We start from the raw sequence: 20,420 nt of genomic DNA on the forward strand, positions 1-20,420 counted from the left end.
CAGCTTGGTTAGGACAGGTTCTTTACAGGGAAAGAGACAGATACAGCTTGGTTAGGACAGGTTCTTTACAGGGAAAGAGAAAGATACAGCTTGGTTAGGACAGGTTCTTTACAGGGAAAGAGACAGATACAGCTTGGTTAGGACAGGTTCTTTACAGGGAAAGAGACAGATACAGCTTGGTTAGGACAGGTTCTTTACAGGGAAAGAGACAGATACAGCTTGGTTAGGACAGGTTCTTTACAGGGAAAGAGACAGATACAGCTTGGTTAGGACAGGTTATTTACAGGGAAAGGCAGAAAGATACAGCTTGGTTAGGACAGGTTCTTTACAGGGAAAGAGACAGATACAGCTTGGTTAGGACAGGTTCTTTACAGGGAAAGAGACAGATACAGCTTGGTTAGGACAGGTTATTTACAGGGAAAGAGACAGATACAGCTTGGTTAGGACAGGTTATTTACAGGGAAAGAGACAGATACAGCTTGGTTAGGACAGGTTATTTACAGGGAAAGGCAGAAAGATACAGCTTGGTTAGGACAGGTTCTTTACAGGGAAAGAGACAGATACAGCTTGGTTAGGACAGGTTCTTTACAGGGAAAGAGACAGATACAGCTTGGTTAGGACAGGTTATTTACAGGGAAAGAGACAGATACAGCTTGGTTAGGACAGGTTATTTACAGGGAAAGGCAGAAAGATACAGCTTGGTTAGGACAGGTCTTGAGACAGAGAGATACATAACATTGTTAGTACATACAGTTGAAGTCGAAAGTTTACATACACTTAGGTTGGAGTCATTAAAACTCGTTTTCAACCACTCCACAAGTTTCTTGTTAACAAACTGTAATTTTGGCAAGTCGGTTAGGACATCTACTTTGTGCATGACAGAAGTAAATTTTCCAACAATTGTTTACAGACAGATTATTTCAATTATAATTCACTGTATCACAATTCCAGTGGGTAAGAAGTTTACATAGACTTAGTTGACTGTGCCTTTAAACAGTTTGGAAAATTCCAGAAAATGATGTCATGGCTTTAGAAGCTTCTGATAGGCTAATTGACATCATTTGAGTCAATTGGAGTTGTACCTGTGGATGTATTTCAAGGCCTACCTTCAAACTCAGTGTCTCTTTGCTTGACATCATGGGAAAATCTAAATAAATCAGCCAAGATCAGAAAAAAAATTGTAGACCTCCACAAGTCTGGTTCATCCTTGGGAGCAATTTCCAAACGCCTGAAGGTACCACGTTCATCTGTACAAACAATAGTACGCATGTATAAACACCATGAGACCACGCAGCTGTCATACCGCTCAGGAAGGAGATGCGTTCTGTCTCCTAGAGATGAACGTACTTTGGTGCAAAGTGCAAATCAATCCCAGAACAACAGCAAAGTACCTTGTGAAGATGCTGGAGGAAACAGGTACAAAAAGTATCTATATCCACAGTAAAGCGAGTCCTATATCGACATAACCTGAAAGGCCACTCAACAAGGAAGAAGCCACTGTTCCAAAACCGCCATAAAAAAGCCAGACTACGGTTTGCAACTGCACATGGGGACAAAGATCGTACTTTTTGGAGAAATGTCCTCTGGTCTGATGAAACAAAAATAGAACTGTTTGGCCATAATGACCATCGTTATGTTTGGAGGAAAAAGGGGGAGGCTTGCAAGCCAAAGAACTCCATCCTAACCGTGAGGCATGGGGGTGGCAGCATCATGTTGTGGGGGTGCTTTGCTGCAGGAGGGACTGGTGCACTTCACAAAATAGATGGCATCATGAGGCAGGAAAATGATATGGATATATTGAAGCAACGTCTCAAGACATCAGTCAGGAAGTTAAAGCTTGGTCGCAAATGGGTCTTCCAAATGGACAATGACCCCAAGCATACTTCCAAAGTGTGGCAAAATGGCTTAAGAACAACAAAGTCAAGGTATTGGAGTGGCCATCACAAAGCCCTGACCTCAACCCTATAGAACATTTGTGGGCAGAACTGAAAAAGCGTATGCAAGCAAGGAGGCCTATGAACCTGACACCAGCTCTGTTAGGAGGAATGGGCCAAAATTCACCCAACTTTTTGTGGGAAGCTTATGGAAGGCTAGCCGAAACATTTGACCCAAGTTTAACAATTTAAAGGCAATGCTACCAAATACTAATTGAGTGTATGTAAACCTCTGACCCATTGGGAATGTGATGAAAGAAATAAAAGCTGAAATAAATCATTCTCTCCTCTATTATTCTGACATTTCACATTCTTAAAATAAAGTGGTGATCCTAACTGACCTAAGACAGGGAATTTTTACTAGGATTAAATATCAGGAATTGTGAAAACCTGAGTTTAAATGTATTTGGCTAAAGTGTATGTAAACTTCCGACTTCAACTGTAAGTAATCTTGGAACCCAGAACCAAATCTAAAATGCGCTAAGAAGCTACTTGATTACTGGATTTATGTTTCACTGCAATCCAGTTATGTTGAAAACAACATGATGAACAACAACATAATGATGATGATCATCACCTACGTGAACATAATCTAACAAAAATAATGTTGCTGTTGGCTATCACCTACGTGAACATAATCTAACAAAAATAATGTTGCTGTTGGCTATCACCTACGTGAACATAATCTAACAAAAATAATGTTGCTGTTGGCTATCACCTACGTGAACATAATCTAACAAAAATAATGTTGCTGTTGGCTATCACCTACGTGAACATAATCTAACAAAAATAATGTTGCTGTTGGCTATCACCTACGTGAACATAATCTAACAAAAATAATGTTGCTGTTGGCTATCACCTACGTGAACATAATCTAACAAAAATAATGTTGCTGTTGGCTATCACCTACGTGAACATAATCTAACAAAAATAATGTTGCTGTTGGCTATCACCTACGTGAACATAATCTAACAAAAATAATGTTGCTGTTGGCTATCACCTACGTGAACATAATCTAACAAAAATAATGTTGCTGTTGGCTATCACCTACGTGAACATAATCTAACAAAAATAATGTTGCTGTTGGCTATCACCTACGTGAACATAATCTAACAAAAATAATGTTGCTGTTGGCTATCACCTACGTGAACATAATCTAACAAAAATAATGTTGCTGTTGGCTATCACCTACGTGAACATAATCTAACAAAAATAATGTTGCTGTTGGCTATCACCTACGTGAACATAATCTAACAAAAATAATGTTGCTGTTGGCTATCACCTACGTGAACATAATCTAACAAAAATAATGTTGCTGTTGGCTATCACCTACGTGAACATAATCTAACAAAAATAATGTTGCTGTTGGCTATCACCTACGTGAACATAATCTAACAAAAATAATGTTGCTGTTGGCTATCACCTACGTGAACATAATCTAACAAAAATAATGTTGCTGTTGGCTATCACCTACGTGAACATAATCTAACAAAAATAATGTTGCTGTTGGCTATCACCTACGTGAACATAATCTAACAAAAATAATGTTGCTGTTGGCTATCACCTACGTGAACATAATCTAACAAAAATAATGTTGCTGTTGGCTATCACCTACGTGAACATAATCTAACAAAAATAATGTTGCTGTTGGCTATCACCTACGTGAACAAAATCTAACAAAAATAATGTTGCTGTTGGCTATCACCTACGTGAACAGCTCATCCTACAAACTCCTGGCCCCAATTACACATTGCTCAGGGGAGAGAGGTCCCCCACAAAGCCCTGGGTGACGTCACCGTACGCATTATCTCCCAGTAAAAAGGCAGACAGGCAGCAGCACACCTCCTGTTTAAGGTTATCAATACTGTCTGCCCCTCTGATTTACTAGTACTGCTACTCCTCACAGCAGATAATACAGCCTCTCTCTCTCTTTCACTCGTTCTGTCGCTTTCTCTCTCTCTGTCTCTGTCTCTTTTTCTCCCGCATTCCCTCTCTATCTCCATCTCTCTCGCTCTCCTTCGCTCTACCTTTCCCCTCAATCTCTCACTATTCTCCCCTCTCCCTCTTTCTCACTACCTCTCCCCCTCCCTCCCTCCCTCCCGTCCTCCCTCTCTACCTCTGTAATTGATGTGGCGGGGTGGCTCAGAGGGAGAAGACGATGGATTAATAGGTGTAGTGGTGGTAAATCAGTCACTCCCTCATCCCTCCATCATGCCACGTTTATCTCCATCACAGCTACAAATTCCTCCATACAAAGAACACGGCGAGACAATCCCCCCATGATGCACTGGGGTAGCCAGGGTTCTACAGCGCTGCTCAGAGCTGATAAAGGCTTAAGTTTATGATACCATGCTGAGAAGCAGAAAGGAATGGGTGGAGAGAGGAGAAGGCGAGAGGGAGAAGGGAAATGGAATGGGAAGACTAGACTAAGAAAGATAGGATGGTGGGAGAATGGAAAAGGGTGGAAGAGAAGGTGAGAGTGGCAGGATGGAGGAAAAGAGAGGGAGAGAAAGTGAGGGAGGAAAAGAGAGGGAGAGAAAGTGAAGGAAGGAAAGAGAGGGAGAAGAGATGTTGCTCAGCTCAGGAGCTTTGGGGACTGGATTTTATTGCATTCAAGGCTCGGGAGGAGAACACACACACACACACACACACACACACACACACAAACAGAAAGTAATAGAGTTGTAATGAAGCACTTTCATTAAGCTCCAAGGTAAAACTTCAAAGGGACACTTATCTGAGGTAAAACAGTGCATGTATTACTAATACTAGGAGATTAGGGATTATAGGAGTAGAATTACCTGGAATATAGTCCACTCAAAGGAGAATATAGCCCACTCAAAGGAGAATATAGCCCACTCAAAGGAGAATATACCCCCCTCAAAGGAGAATATAGCCCACTCAAAGGAGAATATACCCCACTCAAAGGAGAATATAGCCCACTCAACAGAAAATATTGTCTATTAAAAGTATTGCATTTGTTTTGAGACGTCACTTGCTGAGGACATGCGAAAATGTTGGACAAAACCCGGAAAAACCAGAGCCATGATTCATTATGATCCAAAACACACAACATAATCTACTGTAGCATTGAGTACGTTTACATGCACAGTAATACTTCCATATTAACTGATTATGGAAGTAGACGGATTATGAAATAGTCATGTAAACACCTTCCTCTGCTTATCTTAATTGGCGTGAGGTCAAAATCAAAGTAAGCATACGGCGATTTAAACACCTGCTTTTCTGAGCAACGTTTCAAATGATTAGGACATGTAAACACCTTAATCGACGTTCCAGCAGTGTATTTGATCTGCGTATGTGCTAGCACCAGCCGAGAGCCTCCCTCTTTAGTGCGAGGGAAGTGAGTTCAGAACAACTGAATGTATGTGTCTTAGAAGTAGTTTTCACATACCAACTTTATATGTCCGAAATCAGAATCAAATATGCTTTCCAGAAATAACATCTTCGTTGTGGTAGAACGTTGATTTTCAGATTGCCATCAGGTGGCCTGATTTCAGATGTGTCCATGTAAACAGGTTTATTAGGGAAATTGTTCTTCTTGCAAAGCATGTAAACGTTTTAATCAAACTATTATATTCATCTGACTATCCACAATAATCACATTATTGTTCGCATGTAACTGTACACAGTGTCTTTGTCAGGTAAAAGTGCAAATCTTGTGGAAGGGCAGTGAAGACGATCAGTGCTCCAAAACTGGAGGAACAGTGTCCTCAGAACAGACAGCGCTGGCCGCAGTTACAGATATGTTCCAGCAGGTGTCTCCCCACTCTCTCCCACTGCAGTCCTTCCCAGCCTCCTCACATCATATCACTCCATCTGCAGCCTACTAAGGGCTCCCGTAAGAGTTTACAAGCGCTACAAATCCCGCCAAAGCACCGAAGACTCTCAGACCTGCAGCCAGGCACACCTGCAACACCTGCAGCCAGGCACACCTGCAGCCAGGCACACCTGCAGCCAGGCACACCTGCAGCCAGACACACATGCAGTCAGACACACCTGCAGCCAGGCACACCTGCAGTAGATCAGTGCACCACTCGAAGAGACACACAGATCAGTTGACCCCTAGTAGGGCACACTCCAACCCTCCTCCCCCAACGCAGCCCTTCATACTTGAAAACAAGGAAACCTGCAGCTAGGCAGACAGGCAGCTAGACAGACCTGCAGTAGATCAGTGCACCACTCAGGGACACACTGACTCCAGCCCTCTAACCCTCCACCACTGCTCCACTGTCTGACCTTGTGGCTACTGATGAACTATTTCCCCTTCCGACCCTAAACTGACCTCTAACTACTACTACAGAACCAGGAAAAAAGAATTGGAAAGATTGAAAGGGATGGAGAGAAATGGAGAGAGAAAGGGAGAGGGCTTGAGCCCCCCCCTCTCTCTCCTTAACCCACCCCCCTCTCCTCAACCTCTCTTTCTCTCGGCTCAACCCCCTCTCTCTGCACAACCTCTCTCTGCCTCTCTTTCTCTCCATCTCCCCCCTGTAGGCGATGCCTTTGTTTGTGATCTCTAAAGCAGGAACCTCCACGTCTGAAGGAAACCAAGCGAGGTGAAAACATGGTTCTACAGGGAGGGAGCTGTGTTGGAGCATCCTGTTCTGGTTCTGTGAAGTAGGGAGGTTGTGTTCATTCTTTCTGTCTCACTGTCCAGGTTAACGCATGGTCCTTCTCTCCAACCCTCCTCTCCTATCTTCTCTCTTTCCTCTCCAATCTCCTCTCCCTCCTATCTCCTCTCCTATCTTCTCTCTCCTAATCTTCCTCTCCTGTCCATGCGCCGAATACAACAATCAATATAGTCCAGGGAACGTTAACATCATGGTTGCCATGGATAGGCCATTCTATTAGAAGAAGAACATTTGTAGAGGTACAGAAAAAGAATAAGACTCGAGTCTCAACTCCATGGACGGTCGAATGTGTGTGTGTCTGTCTCTCCATATCTCACCTCCACATGAGGGTCTGATGTACCGACGGTCGCAGGTGGTAGACGTGATTACTGACGGCGAGGTTGTGTTCCAACCGGAAAGGTTCCAATACCACGCCGTCCCGGACCGGGAAGGTCAACCGCAGCTCCTCGTTGGGATTGGCTGATTGGAGCGGAGAGACAGGACAGGAAGATAGGACGTCAGCTTTCCGTTTAAATGTATCTGTGGTATCTGTGGTAGTGGGGTTAGAGTTGTATACTGGTTGATTAACAGTCACACATAGAGTAGACAGTGGCTGGGGCACCAGGATATCACTGGCTGGTATTACCCTGACTAACACGTGGCTGTACATTCCTATGGTTGGATACTATAGGAGTACAGTAGACAGTGGCTGGGGCACCAGGATATCACTGGCTGGTATTACCCTGACTAACACGTGGCTGTACATTCCTATGGTTGGATACTATAGGAGTACAGTAGACAGTGGCTGGGGCACCAGGATATCACTGGCTGGTATTACCCTGACTAACACGTGGCTGTACATTCCTATGGTTGGATGCTATAGGAGTACAGTAGACAGTGGCTGGGGCACCAGGATATCACTGGCTGGTATTACCCTGACTAACACGTACATTCCTATGGTTGGATGCTATAGGAGTCAACAACAGCCATGTATCAGGGCAGCATGTAGTAGTGATCGGGGTTGGGCTCAATTCCATTTCATTTCACAAAGTAAACCAAATTCCAATTCCAAATGTTCCCAATTAAAAAGCATTGAAGAGAATTGGAAATGTAGTTTCATTGTACTTCCTGAATTGAAAAGGAATTGAGCCTAACCCTGGTGATGTAGTGGACTAGTCGTGTCTCAGTGGCTTTGTTCTGTATCTCATGAAATGGAAATAGAAACATCAATGTCCTGCTAATACTTGTTGGACAGGCTTTGTTGTATTTCCAGCCACAGGTATCTAAAGAGCTACTGACAGCATGGAATAGCTCTGCGTGTGTGTGTGTGTGTGTGTGTGTGTGTGTGTGTGTGTGTGTGTGTGTGTGTGTGTGTGTGTGTGTGTGTGTGTGTGTGTGTGTGTGTGCATAATTACATACTGTACATTCACACACACACACAATATATACAAAAGTATGTGGACACCCCTTCAAATGAGTGGATTCGGCTACTTCAGCCACACCATTGCTGACAGGTGTATAAAATCAAGCACAGCCATGTAATGTCCATAGACAAACATTGGCAGTAGAATGGCCCGTACTGAACAGCTCAGTGACTTTCAACGTGGCACCATCATAGGATGCCGCCTTTCCAACAAACAAAAATCATCAAATCAAATGTTATTTGTCACATGCATCGAATACAACAGGTGTAGTCCTTACCGTGAAATGCTTACTTACAAGCCCTTAACCAACAATGCAGTTCAAGAAATAGAGTTAAGAAAATATTTACAAAATAAACTAAAGTAAAAAATAAAATAAAAAGTAACACAAAATAACAATAACGAGGCTATATACAGGGGGTACCGGTACCGAGTTAATGGGTGGGGGTACAGATTAGTCAGGTCATTTCTACATGTAGGTAGGGGTAAAGTGACTATGCATAGATAATAAACAGCGAGTATCAGCAGTGTGAAAACAAAGGGGGGCTCCTGGATTGCAGGAAGCTTGGCCCCAGTGATGTACTGGGCCGTACGCACTGCCCTCTGTAGCACCTTAAGGTCGGATGCAGAGGAGTTGCTATACCAGGCGGTGATGCAACAGGTCAGGATGCTCTCGATGGTGCAGCTGTAGAACTTTTTGAGGATCTGGGGACCCAAGCCAAATCTTTTCAGTCTCCTGAGGGGGAAAAGGTGTTGTCGTGCCCTCTTCACGACTGTCTTGGTGTGTTTGGATCATGATAGTTTGTTGGTGATGTGGACACCAAGGAACTTGAAACTCTCGACCTGCTCCGCTACAGCCCCGTTGATGTGAATGGGGCGTATTCGGCCCACCTGTTCCTGTAGTCCCCGATAATTTCCTTTGTCTTGCTCACATTGAGGGAGAGGTTGTCTCTGACCTCCTCCCTATAGGCTGTCTCATCATTGTCGGTGATCAGGCCTACCACTGTTGTGTCGTCAGCAAACTTAATGATTGTGTTGGAGTTGTGCACGGCAACGCAGCCGTGGGTGAACAGGGAATACAGGAGGGGACTGAGCACCACTGAGGGGCCCCCGTGTTGAGGTTCAGTACGGCAGATGTGTTGATGCCTACCCTTAACACCTAGGGGCGGCCCGTCAGGAGGTTGCAGAGGGAGGTGTTTAGTCCCAGGGTCCTTAGCTTAGTGATGAGCTCCGTGGGCACTATGGTGTTGAACGCTGAGCTGTAGTCAGTGAACAGCATTCTCACATAGGTGTTCCTTTTGTCCAGGTGGGAAAGGGCAGTGTGGAGTGCGATTGCGTCATCAGTGGATATGTTGGGACGGTAGGCGTGGGTCAAAGTTTTCCGGGATGAGTGGATCCAGGGTTTCCGGTGTTGATGTGAGCCATGACCAACCTTTCAAAGCACTTCATGGCTACCGACGTGAGTGCTACGGGGCGGTAGTCATTTAGGCAGGTTACCTTCCCTTTCTTGGGCACAGGGACTATGGTGGTCTGCTTGAAACATGTAAGTATTCTCCTCGCTCTACTCTTTCTTCTCTATTTCCCTCCCTTCTTCTCCACCTCCCTTCTCCTCCTCTCCTTTGCTCCCTTCTCCTCTCCTCCCCTTCTCTCTCCTCTCCTCCCTTCTCCTCCATTTCCCTTGGTTCTCCTCTCCACCTCCCTCTCCTCTCCTTCTCCCCACCTCCCTCTCTTCTCCTCTCCTCTCCTCCCTTCTCCTCCACCTCCCTCTATTTCTCTCGGCTCCTGCTGGAAAGTACTGGAAAATCCCTGAGATAAAAGCACAGCTAGCTACTCCATGTCCTCACTATCAAAATAACACAGAGAAATAATAGTTCATCTTATCTGATCTCAGAGCAGAAACAGTCATGTCCATCACTGTCTGAGATGATAAAACAGGTTGCTGGGTTACTCTGCTACACCACTTCTTGCAAGGATGATGAATTCATTAAAAAGTACTGAAAACTAATTTTGAATTGTGGAGAATAATGGGTTTTTCAGGGTACATAGTTTTAGTCCCAAAATGTGTTTTCAAGCTTTGTGTGTGTGTGGAGTTGCAGGTGAATTGCCTCTTCAATAACCTCATCAGCTATGTCGAGTTCCACTTACCAGTGGTGGAAAGCAAGGCTTACACACACACACACACACACACACACACACACACACACACACACACACACACACACACACACACACACACACACACACACACACACACACACACACACACACACACACACACACACACACACACACAAAGAATTATGTTGTGCATTTAACAAGCCTTAAAAAGCGACAGGAGGCCGTGGTGAATCATAACTTACCAAACCACAAAACCACACTCTGCAGTGAAGCTACTACAAACACACACAATGTACCCTGCAATGAGCCCAACAACCTGAGGGGTAGTGGGGCAAATAATTACTGCTCTGACACAAAGGCTCAGTAATATGAAATCACTGGAGTATGGGGGGGGGGGCAACAACACCGTAGAGGGCAAGGAAATGTCTTCATAATCACACACAAACACACGAGCATGCTCACACACACGTGCGTGATTTATTATTCCAAATGCAGTGTAAATATGAGAGAAGACAGTCTGGGCCTGACTGCTGATTAAGGATCAGTTTTGCCTTTTAGATCCTAATGAATAACACAGGAGGGAAATGATCCTTGATCAGCACTCCTACCCTGAGACATTTTGCATACAGTCCCATTGGTCTGAGTAGCATGGTGAGAGTGACAGCATTATTCAGTAGTCTAAGAGTGAGGAGTGAAGCTACACTACATGACCAAAACTATGTGGAAAGGGAAAGGGGGATACCGAGTCAGTTGTACACTGAATGCATTCAACTGAGGACACCTGCTAGTCGAACATCTCATTCCAAAATCATGGGCATTAATATGGAGTTGGTCCCCCCTTTGCTGCTATAACAGCCTCCACTATTCTGGGAAGGCTTTCCACTAGATGTTGGAACATTGCTGCGGGGACTTGCTTCCATTCAGCCAGAAGAGCATTAGTGAGGTCGGGCACCGATGTTGGGCGATTAGGCCTGGCTTGCAGTCTGTGTTCCAATTCATCCCAAAGGTATTTGATGGGGTTGAGGTCAGAGCTGTGTGCAGGCCAGTCAAGTTCTTCCACACTGATCTCAACAAACCATTTCTGTATGGACCTCACTTTGTGAACGGGGGCATTGTCATGCTGAAACAGGAAAGGGCCTTCCCCAAACTGTTTCCACAAAGTTGGAAGAACAGAATCATCTAGAATGTCATTGTATGCTGTAGTGTTAAGATTTCCCTGTACTGGAACTAAGGGGCCTATCCCAAACCATGAAAAACAGCCCCAGACCATTACTCCTCCTCCACCAAACTTTACAGTTGGCACCATGCATTGGGGCAGGTAGCGTTCTCCTGGCATCCGCCAAACCCAGATTCGTCCGTCGGACTGCCAGATGATGAAGCATGATTCCTTACTCCAGAGAACGCGTTTTCACTGCTCCAGAGTCCAATGGAGGTGAGCTTTACACCACTCCAGCCGACGCTTGGCATTGCGCATGCTGATCTTAGGCTTGTGTGCGGCTACATGGAAACCCATTTCAGCTCCCAACGAACAGTTATTGTGCTGACGTTGCTTCCAGAGGCAGTTTGGAACTCAGTAGTGATTTTTACGTGCTTCAGTACTTGGCAGTCCCGTTCTGTGCACTTGTGTGGCCTACCACTTTGTGGCTGAGCCGTTGTTGCTCCTAGACATTTCCACTTCACAATAACAGCACTTACAGTTGACCAGGACAGAACTAGCAGGGCAGAAATTTGACAAACTGACTTGTTGGAAAGGTGGCATCCTATGACGGTGCCACGTTGAAAGTCACAGAGCTCTTCAGTAAGGCCATTCTACTGCCAATGTTTGTCTATGGAGATTGCATGGCTGTGTGATAGATTTTATACACCTGTCAGCAAAGGGTGTGGCTGAAATAGCCAATTCCACTAATTTGATGGGGTGTTCATATACTTACGTATATATAACGTCTTTCACCTCTCCTCTCTAGTCAGAGAGGGGCTGAGAGAGAGGTCAGAGAGAGAGAGGGTATGTACATAGTCAATGGTAGGCTTCGAGGGGACTCCTATGGTAGGTACACCTATAGCTCATTCCTTGGCAGTAGTACTGCAGACTACTTTATTACTGACCTCAACCCAGAGTGTCTTAGAGCGTTCACAGTCAGCCCACTGACACCCCTATCAGATCACAGCAGTCTACTTGAACATGAGGCATCAAAGCCAAAGGAACTGAATAATATTAAGAAATGCTTTAGATGGAAGGAATGTAGAGTGGAAACCTACCAAAAAACAGTTAGGCAACAAATTCAATCCCTTTTAGATAACTTCCCGGACAAAACGTTCTACTGTAATAGTGAAGGTGTAAACTTGGCAGTAGAAAATCTAAACAGTATATTTGACCTCAGCTTCCCTATCAAATCTAAAAATGTCAAACAGAAAACCAAAGTAAATTAACAACAATGACAAATGGTTTGATGAAGAATGCAAAAACCTAAGAAAGTAATTGTGAAACCTGTCCAAACAAAAACAGAGACCCAGAAAACCTGAGCCTATGTCTTCACTATGGTGAATCACTAAAACAATACAGAAATACACTACGGATAAAGAAGGAACAGCACGTCAGAAATCAGCTCAACGTAACTTAATAATCTATAGACTCTAACCACTTCTGGGAAAATTGGAAAACACTAAACAAACAACAAAATGAAGAGTTATGTATCCAAAACAGAGATGTATGGGTAAACTACTTCTCCAATCTGTTGGCTCTATAACAAAGAACCAACAGCAAAAACATAAACATGATCAAATACAAATCTTAGAATCAACTATTAAAGACTACCAGAACCCACTGGATTCTCCAATTGCAATGAATGAATTACAGGACAAAATATAAATCCTCCACCCCAAAAAGGCCTGTGGTGTTGATGGTATCCACAATGAAATGATAAAATATACAGACAACAAATTCAAATTGGCTATACTTAAACTCTATAACATCATCCTCAGCTCTGGCATCTTCCCCAATATTTGGAACCAATGGCTGATCACCCCAATCCACAAAAGTGGAGACAAATTTGACCCCAATAACTACTGTGGGATATGCGTCAACAGCAACCTTGGGAAAATACTCAGCATTATCATTAACAGCAGACTCATACATTTCCTCAGTGAAAACAATGTACTGAGCAAATGTCAAATTGGCTTTTTACCAAATGACCGTACGACCCACCACGTGTTCACCCTGCACACACTAATTGACAAACAAACAATCCAAAACAAAGGCAAAGTATTCTCATGCTTTGCTGATTTCAAAAAAGCATTTGACTCAATTTGGTATGATGGTCTGCTATTCAAATTTATGGAAAGTGGTGTTAGGGGAAAACATACAACATTATAAAATCTATGTACACAAACAACAAGTGTGAAAATTTGCAAAAAAAACATTTCTTTCCATAGGGCAGTGGGGGGAGACAGGGATGCAGATTAAGGCCCACCCTCTTTAACATACAGCGGCAAGAAAAAGTATGTGAACCCTTTGGAAATACCTGGATTTCTGCATAAATTGGTCATAAAATCTGATCTGATCTAGGTCACAACAATAGACAAATACAGTTTGCTTAAACTAATAACACAAAGAATTATACGTTTTCATGTCTTTATTGAACACACTGTGTAAACATTCACTGTGCGGGGGGGGGGGGGGGGGTACATGAACCCTTGGGTTTAATAACTGGCTGACCCTCCTTTGGCAGCAATAACCTCAACTATACTTTTTTTGTAGTTGCGGATCAGACCTGCACAACGGTCAGGAGGAATTTTGGGATGTCTGGTGTGAACTGCTCTCGAGGTCATGCCACAGCATCTCAATCGGGTTGAGGTCAGGACTCTGACTGGGCCACTCCAGAAGCCGTATTTTCTTCTGTTGAAGCCATTCTGTTGTTGATTTACGTTGGTGTTTTGGGTCGTTGTCCTGTTGCATCACCCAACTTCTGTTGAGCTTCAATTGGCGGACAGATAGTCTAACATTCTCCTGCAAAATGTCTTGATAAACTTGGGAATTCATTTTTACGTCGATGATAGCAAGCTGTCCAGGCCCTGAGGCAGCAAAGCAGCCCCAAACCATGATGCTCCCTCCACAATACTTTACAGTTGGGATGAGGTTTTGATGTTGGTGTGCTGTGCCTTTTCTTCTCCATACATAGTGATGTATGTTCATGGGAGGACACCACAGAAGAAGCCACTGCTGTCCCAAAAAACATTGCTGCACGTCTGAAGTTCTGTTAGCATGTTCCAGAGATTTCTGTAAGTCTTTAGCTGACATTCTAGGATTCTTCTTAACCTCATTGAGCATTCTGCGCTGTGCTCTTGCAGTCATCTTTGCAGGACGGCCACTCCTAGGGAGAGTAGCGATAGTGCAGAACTTTCTCCATTTATAGACAGTTTGTCTTACCGTGGACTGATGCACATTAAGGCTTTTACAGATACTTTTGTAACCCTGTCCGGATTTATGCAAGTCAAGAATTCTTAAAATGATGTCTTCGGAGATCTCATTTGTTTGAGGCATGGTTCACATCATGCAATGCTTCCTGTGAATAGCAAACTCAAACTCAAGTGTTTTTTAGCTGACTCGTGACTCCAATTAGCTTTTGGAGAAGTCATTAACCTAGTGGTTCACATACTTTTTCCAACCTACACTGTGAATGTTTACATGATGTATTCAATATAGACAAGACACATACAATAATTTGTGTGCTATTAGTTTAAGCACACTATGTTTGTCTATTGTTGTGGTAATTCCAAAGGGTTCACATACTTTTTCTTGCCACTGTATATATCAACAAATTAGCGAGGGCACTAGAACAGCCTGCAGCACCCAGCCTCACCCTACTAGAATCTGAAGTCAAATGTCTATTGTTTGCTGATGATCTGGTGCTTCTGTCCCCAACCAAGGAGGGCCTACAGCAGCACCTAGATCTTCTGCACAGATTCTGTCAGACCTGGGCCCTGACAGTAAATCTCAGTAAGACAAAAATAATGGTGTTCCAAAAAAGGTTCAGTTGCCAGGACCACAAATACCATCTAGACACCGTCACCCTAGAGCACATTAAAAACTCTACATACCTCAGCCTAAACATCAGCGCCACAGGTAACTTCCACAAAGTTGTGAACAATCTGAGAGACAAGGCAAGAAGGGCCTTCTATGCCATCAAAAGGAACATAGAATTTGACATACCAATTAGGATCTGGCTAAAAATACTTGAATCAGTTATAGAACCCATTACCCTTTATGGTTGTGAGGTCTGGGGTCCGCTCACCAACCAAGAATTCACAAAATGGGACAAACACCAAATTGAGACTGCATGCAGAATTCTGCAAAAAATATGCTCAGAGTACAACGTAAAACACCAAATAATGCATGCAGAGCAGAATTAGGCAGATAACCGCTAATGATCAAAATCCAGAAAAAAACCATTAAATTCTACAACTACCTAAAAGGAAGTGATTCCCAAACCTTCCATAACAAAGCCATCACCTACAGAGAGATGAACCTGGAGAAGAGGCCCCTAAAAAAGCTGGTCCTGGGGCTCTGATCACAAACACAAACAGACTCCACAGAGCCCCAGGACAGCAACACATTTAGACCCAACCAAATCATGAGAAAAAAAGAGAGAATTACTTGACACATTGGAAAGAACTAACAAAAAAACATAGCAAACTAGAATGCTATTTGGCCCTAAACAGAGAGTACACAGTGGCAGAATACCTGACCACTGTGACTGAGCCAAACTTAAGGAAAACTTTGACTATGTACAGACTCAGTGAGCATAGCCTTGCTATTGAGAAAGGCCGCCGTAGGCAGACCTGGCTCTCAAGAGAAGACACGCTATGTGCACACTGCCCACAAAATGAGGTGGAAACTGAGCTGCACTTCCTAACCTCCTGCCAAATGTATGACCATATTAGAGACAAATATTTCCCTCAGATTACACAGATCCACAAAGAATTTGAAAACAAAACCAATTTTGATAAACTCCCATATCTACTGGGCGAAATACCACAGTGTGCCATCACAGCAGCAAGATTTGTGACCTGTTGCCACAAGAAAAGGGCAACCAGTGAAGAACAAACACCATTGTAAATACAATCCATATTTATGTTTATTTATTTTCCCTTTTGTACTTTCACTATTTGCACATTGTTACAACACTGTATATATACATAATTTGACATTTATTATTTTGGAACTTCTGAGTGTAATGTTTGCTGGTCATTGTTATTGTTTATTTCACTTTTGTTGATTATCTATTTCACTTGCTTTGGCAATGTTAATATATGTTTCCCATGCCAATAAAGCTCTTGAATTGAATTGAGAGAGAGAGAGAGGGGAGAGAGGAGGGAGAGAGGGATAGGGGGGAGAGAGAAGAGAAGGTACTCTACTACTCTCCGTTCATCTTTGAATGTGCTGTATCCCCCAGCAGCTTACAGCAACACTCTGCCCTCCCCTTCATTTAAGGCTCTGCCACGCTCCCTCCCTCCCTCTCCTTCCTCTGAGCCCTGCCACGCTCCCTCCCTTCCCTCTCCTTCCTCTAAGCCCTGCCACGCTCGCTCTCGCTCTCCATCCCTCCCCTCCTTTCCCCGGCCCTGTGAGTGAGCAGCCATAACAGGCAGTGGAATGGATTCATTTGCTCTAATGTGTTACGGGCTGCAGCACGGCACAGAGTGACTCTCTCTCTCCCCATATTTCTCTGACTATCTCTGCAGTCATGTGTTTTCCAAACAAGCCAATCCACATCACTCAGCTGAGCTGTCCTCTTCCCCCTCAGACACACACACAACTGCAGTGAAGCTACTACAAACACACACAATGTACCCTGCAATGATGAGCCCAACAACCTGAGGGGTAGTGGGGCAAATAATTACTGCTCTGAAACAAAAGCTCAGTAATATGAAATCACTGGAGTATGGTGGGGGGGGGGGGGGGCAACAACACTGTAGAGGGCAAGGAAATGATACGTCTTCATAATCACACGAGCATGAGGGATTTCTTATTCCAAATGCAGTGCCAATATGAGAGAAGACAGTCTGGGTCCCACACACACACACACACACACACACACACACACACACACACACACACACACACACACACACACACACACACACACACACACACACACACACACACACACACACACACACACACCTCTGCATTCACCCCAGTCATAGACTGCAAAAAGGTAAAGAACGCCAACACCCTGTTATACCACAACAGATCTACTCCTGATCAATGCTGAATGTTTCTGTATGTACACCTTGTGTTTTAATGTGATGACCAGGGCTGGAATGTCCAGCTACGTGACACCCTGCACTGCAATGCAGCCAGCTGTGGTCTGACGCTATCTGATAGCTGTAGGCTGGCTATAAATATGGACAGAGCTTTAGGACAGAGCAGCACATACGTGCGCGCACACACAGAAAAACACACACACAGAGCTTAACATGTATGTGCCCCAGATACCCAAGGGACTATGGGACCATACCACCGGTGTTTGAAAAATCTTGTATCTAAGAGCATTGAGAACTGTGCTGAGAGCAAGGGTACTGCTGGTGCTGTGCGCGGGACACATGGTACTTTGTGTGTGTGTTCTTGCACACACGCGTGTGTGTGTGTGTGTGGTTTTTTTAAGTGCCTACAGAAGATCAATGCAAGAATTACAAAACCAGGTCGTCCATGACTTAAACTGCACTTAGGAATCACATGATAGTCAATGAAGCCATAGAAACGTATTCAATAGAATGTTCCTGTGTTCTAGAACTATAAATAACTGCTGATGTAGATTGTATGTCCTGGCAGACTGCAGACTGAAAGTGGAGATGCCATGTGTCACGTGACTGAGCATGAGTTTTTGTCCTACGGAACTAGGCTGTGAGGGTGGACAGTACCACAGAATGTTACTTAATAAAACATTAGATGACACTTAGAAACCAGGCCAGCATGGAGCAGAGGATGTACACATCACCTTCTAATCAGCCAAGGAGGAGAGGATGTACACATCACCTTCCAATCAGCCAAGGAGCAGAGGATGTACACATCACCTTCTAATCAGCCAAGGAGGAGAGGATGTACACATCACCTTCTAATCAGCCAAGGAGCAGAGGATGTACACATCACCTTCTAATCAGCCAAGGAGGAGAGGATGTACACATCACCTTCTAATCAGCCAAGGAGCAGAGGATGTACACATCACCTTCTAATCAGCCAAGGAGCAGAGGATGTACACATCACCTTCTGATCAGCCAAAGAGCAGAGGATGTACACATCACCTTCTAATCAGCCAAGGAGCAGAGGATGTACACATCACCTTCTGATCAGCCAAGGATGAGAGGATGTACACATCACCTTCTAATCAGCCAAGGAGGAGAGGATGTACACATCACCTTCTAATCAGCCAAGGAGCAGAGGATGTACACATCACCTTCTAATCAGCCAAGGAGCAGAGGATGTACACATCACCTTCTAATCAGCCAAGGAGCAGAGGATGTACACATCACCTTCTGATCAGCCAAGGAGGAGAGGATGTACACATCACCTTCTAATCAGCCAAGGAGCAGAGGATGTACACATCACCTTCTAATCAGCCAAGTAGGAGAGGATGTACACATCACCTTCTGATCAGCCAAGGAGGAGAGGATGTACACATCACCTTCTAATCAGCCAAGGAGGAGAGGATGTACACATCACCTTCTAATCAGCCAAGGAGGAGAGGATGTACACATCACCTTCTAATCAGCCAAGGAGGAGAGGAGAGGAGGGAGAGGACAGGAGGTGAGAGCAGGAGAGAGTAGGGAGAGGACAGGAGATGAGAGTAGGGAGAGGACAGGAGGTGAGAGTAGGGGAGAGGACAGGAGGTGAGAGTAGGGGAGAGTAGGGAAGAGTAGGGAGAGGAGAGGAGAGTAGGGAGAAGAGAGTAGAAAAAGGAGAGGATCGGAGAGTAGGGAGAGGAGAGGGGAGGAGAGTAGGGAGAGGACATGAGGGGAGAGTAGGAAGAGGACAGGAGGGGAGAGTAGGGAGAGCAGAGAAGGGGAGAGTAGGGAGAGGAGAGAAGGGGAGAGTAGGGAGAGGACAGGAGGTGAGAGTAGGGAGAGGACAGGAGGTGAGAGTAGGGGAGAGTAGGGAGAGGAGAGGATAGGAGAGTAGGGAGAGGACAGGAGGGGAGAGTAGGGAGAGGACAGGAGGGGAGAGTAGGGGAGAGTAGAGGAGAGGAGAGGATAGGAGAGTAGGGAGAGGAGAGGGGAGGAGAGTAGGGAGAGGACAGGAGGGGAGAGTAGGGAGAGGACAGGAGGGGAGAGGAGGGAGGGGAGAGTAGGGAGAGGACAGGAGGTGAGAGTAGGGGAGAGTAGGGAGAGGACAGGAGGTGAGAGTAGGGGAGAGTAGGGAAAGGAGAGGAGGGGAGAGTAGGGAGAGGAGAGGAGAGTAGGGAGAGGAGAGGAGGGAGAGAAGACGAGGGAGAGGAGAGGAGGGAGAGGAGAGAGAGAAGACGAGGGAGAGGAGCGGAGGGAGAGAAGACGAGGGAGAGGAGAGGAGGGAGAGGAGAGGAGGGAGAGAAGACGAGGGAGAGGAGAGGAGGGAGAAGAGAGGAGGGAGAGGAGAGAGAGAAGACGAGGGAGAGGAGAGGAGGGAGAGGAGAGGAGGGAGAGAAGACGAGGGAGAGGAGAGGAGGGAGAGAAGACGAGGGAGAGGAGAGGAGGGAGAGAAGACGAGGGAGAGGAGAGGAGGGAGAGAAGACGAGGGAGAGGAGAGGAGGGAGAGGAGAGGAGGGAGAGGAGAGGAGGGAGAGAAGACGAGGGAGAGGGTGTAGTGTGACTGACGGGCAGGGCTCTCCATCAGGACTGTTAGCACACACACTCGCTGTGATTGCTGAATGGGTAAACTGAGAAATACCATGTCCTTCAGTTTCAGCATTACCAAACTGCTGACCCAACAGCAGTCAAACACCCTGTGTGCTAGTGTGTGTGTGTGTGTGACAGCAAGAGAGGGAGAGAGAGCGATACAGAAAGAGAGACAAAGATGAGAGAGAGAGAGAGAGAGAGAGAGAGAGAGAGAGGGAGAGAGAATGTGTAGTGTGTAATTACAGCTGTTGTACAGAACATCTCTCAGACCCCTATCTGAGTACACTGTTAATGCCAGACTCCCAGATACATGTGACGTTATGAACATAACAGGCATACTGAACCTACAGTACACAGACACAGCGTGAAAGTAGACTGTGCTATAAATGCACTTACGTAGCTAACCACTTCAACATCTCTGAGACCATACAATAACTCTGCTGCTAGCAGGG

At 45.0% G+C, this 20,420-nt stretch overlaps 1 protein-coding gene across 6 annotated transcripts in view; it reads right to left on the bottom strand.

Annotated features, from left to right (window-relative positions):
- LOC106577220 (zinc finger MIZ domain-containing protein 1) overlaps positions 1-20,420 on the bottom strand; it is a 242,404-nt gene that overhangs the window by 88,388 nt on the left and 133,596 nt on the right. For 4 of the 6 annotated variants that reach the window (XM_045700993.2, XM_045700991.2, XM_045700992.2 and 1 more), the window contains exon 4: positions 6,904-7,045. The exons of 1 other annotated variant lie outside the window; for it this stretch is intronic. The gene's annotated coding sequence lies outside the window, so the exon portion shown is untranslated. Of the gene's footprint in view, positions 1-6,903; positions 7,115-20,420 lie in introns of all 6 variants that reach the window. One more of the 6 variants, XM_045700989.2, reaches the window with a different exon arrangement.

The sequence above is a fragment of the Salmo salar genome, chromosome 18 (assembly GCF_965601325.2).
Source record: "Salmo salar chromosome 18, fSalSal1, whole genome shotgun sequence".
Classification (NCBI taxonomy): Eukaryota; Metazoa; Chordata; class Actinopteri; order Salmoniformes; family Salmonidae; genus Salmo; species Salmo salar.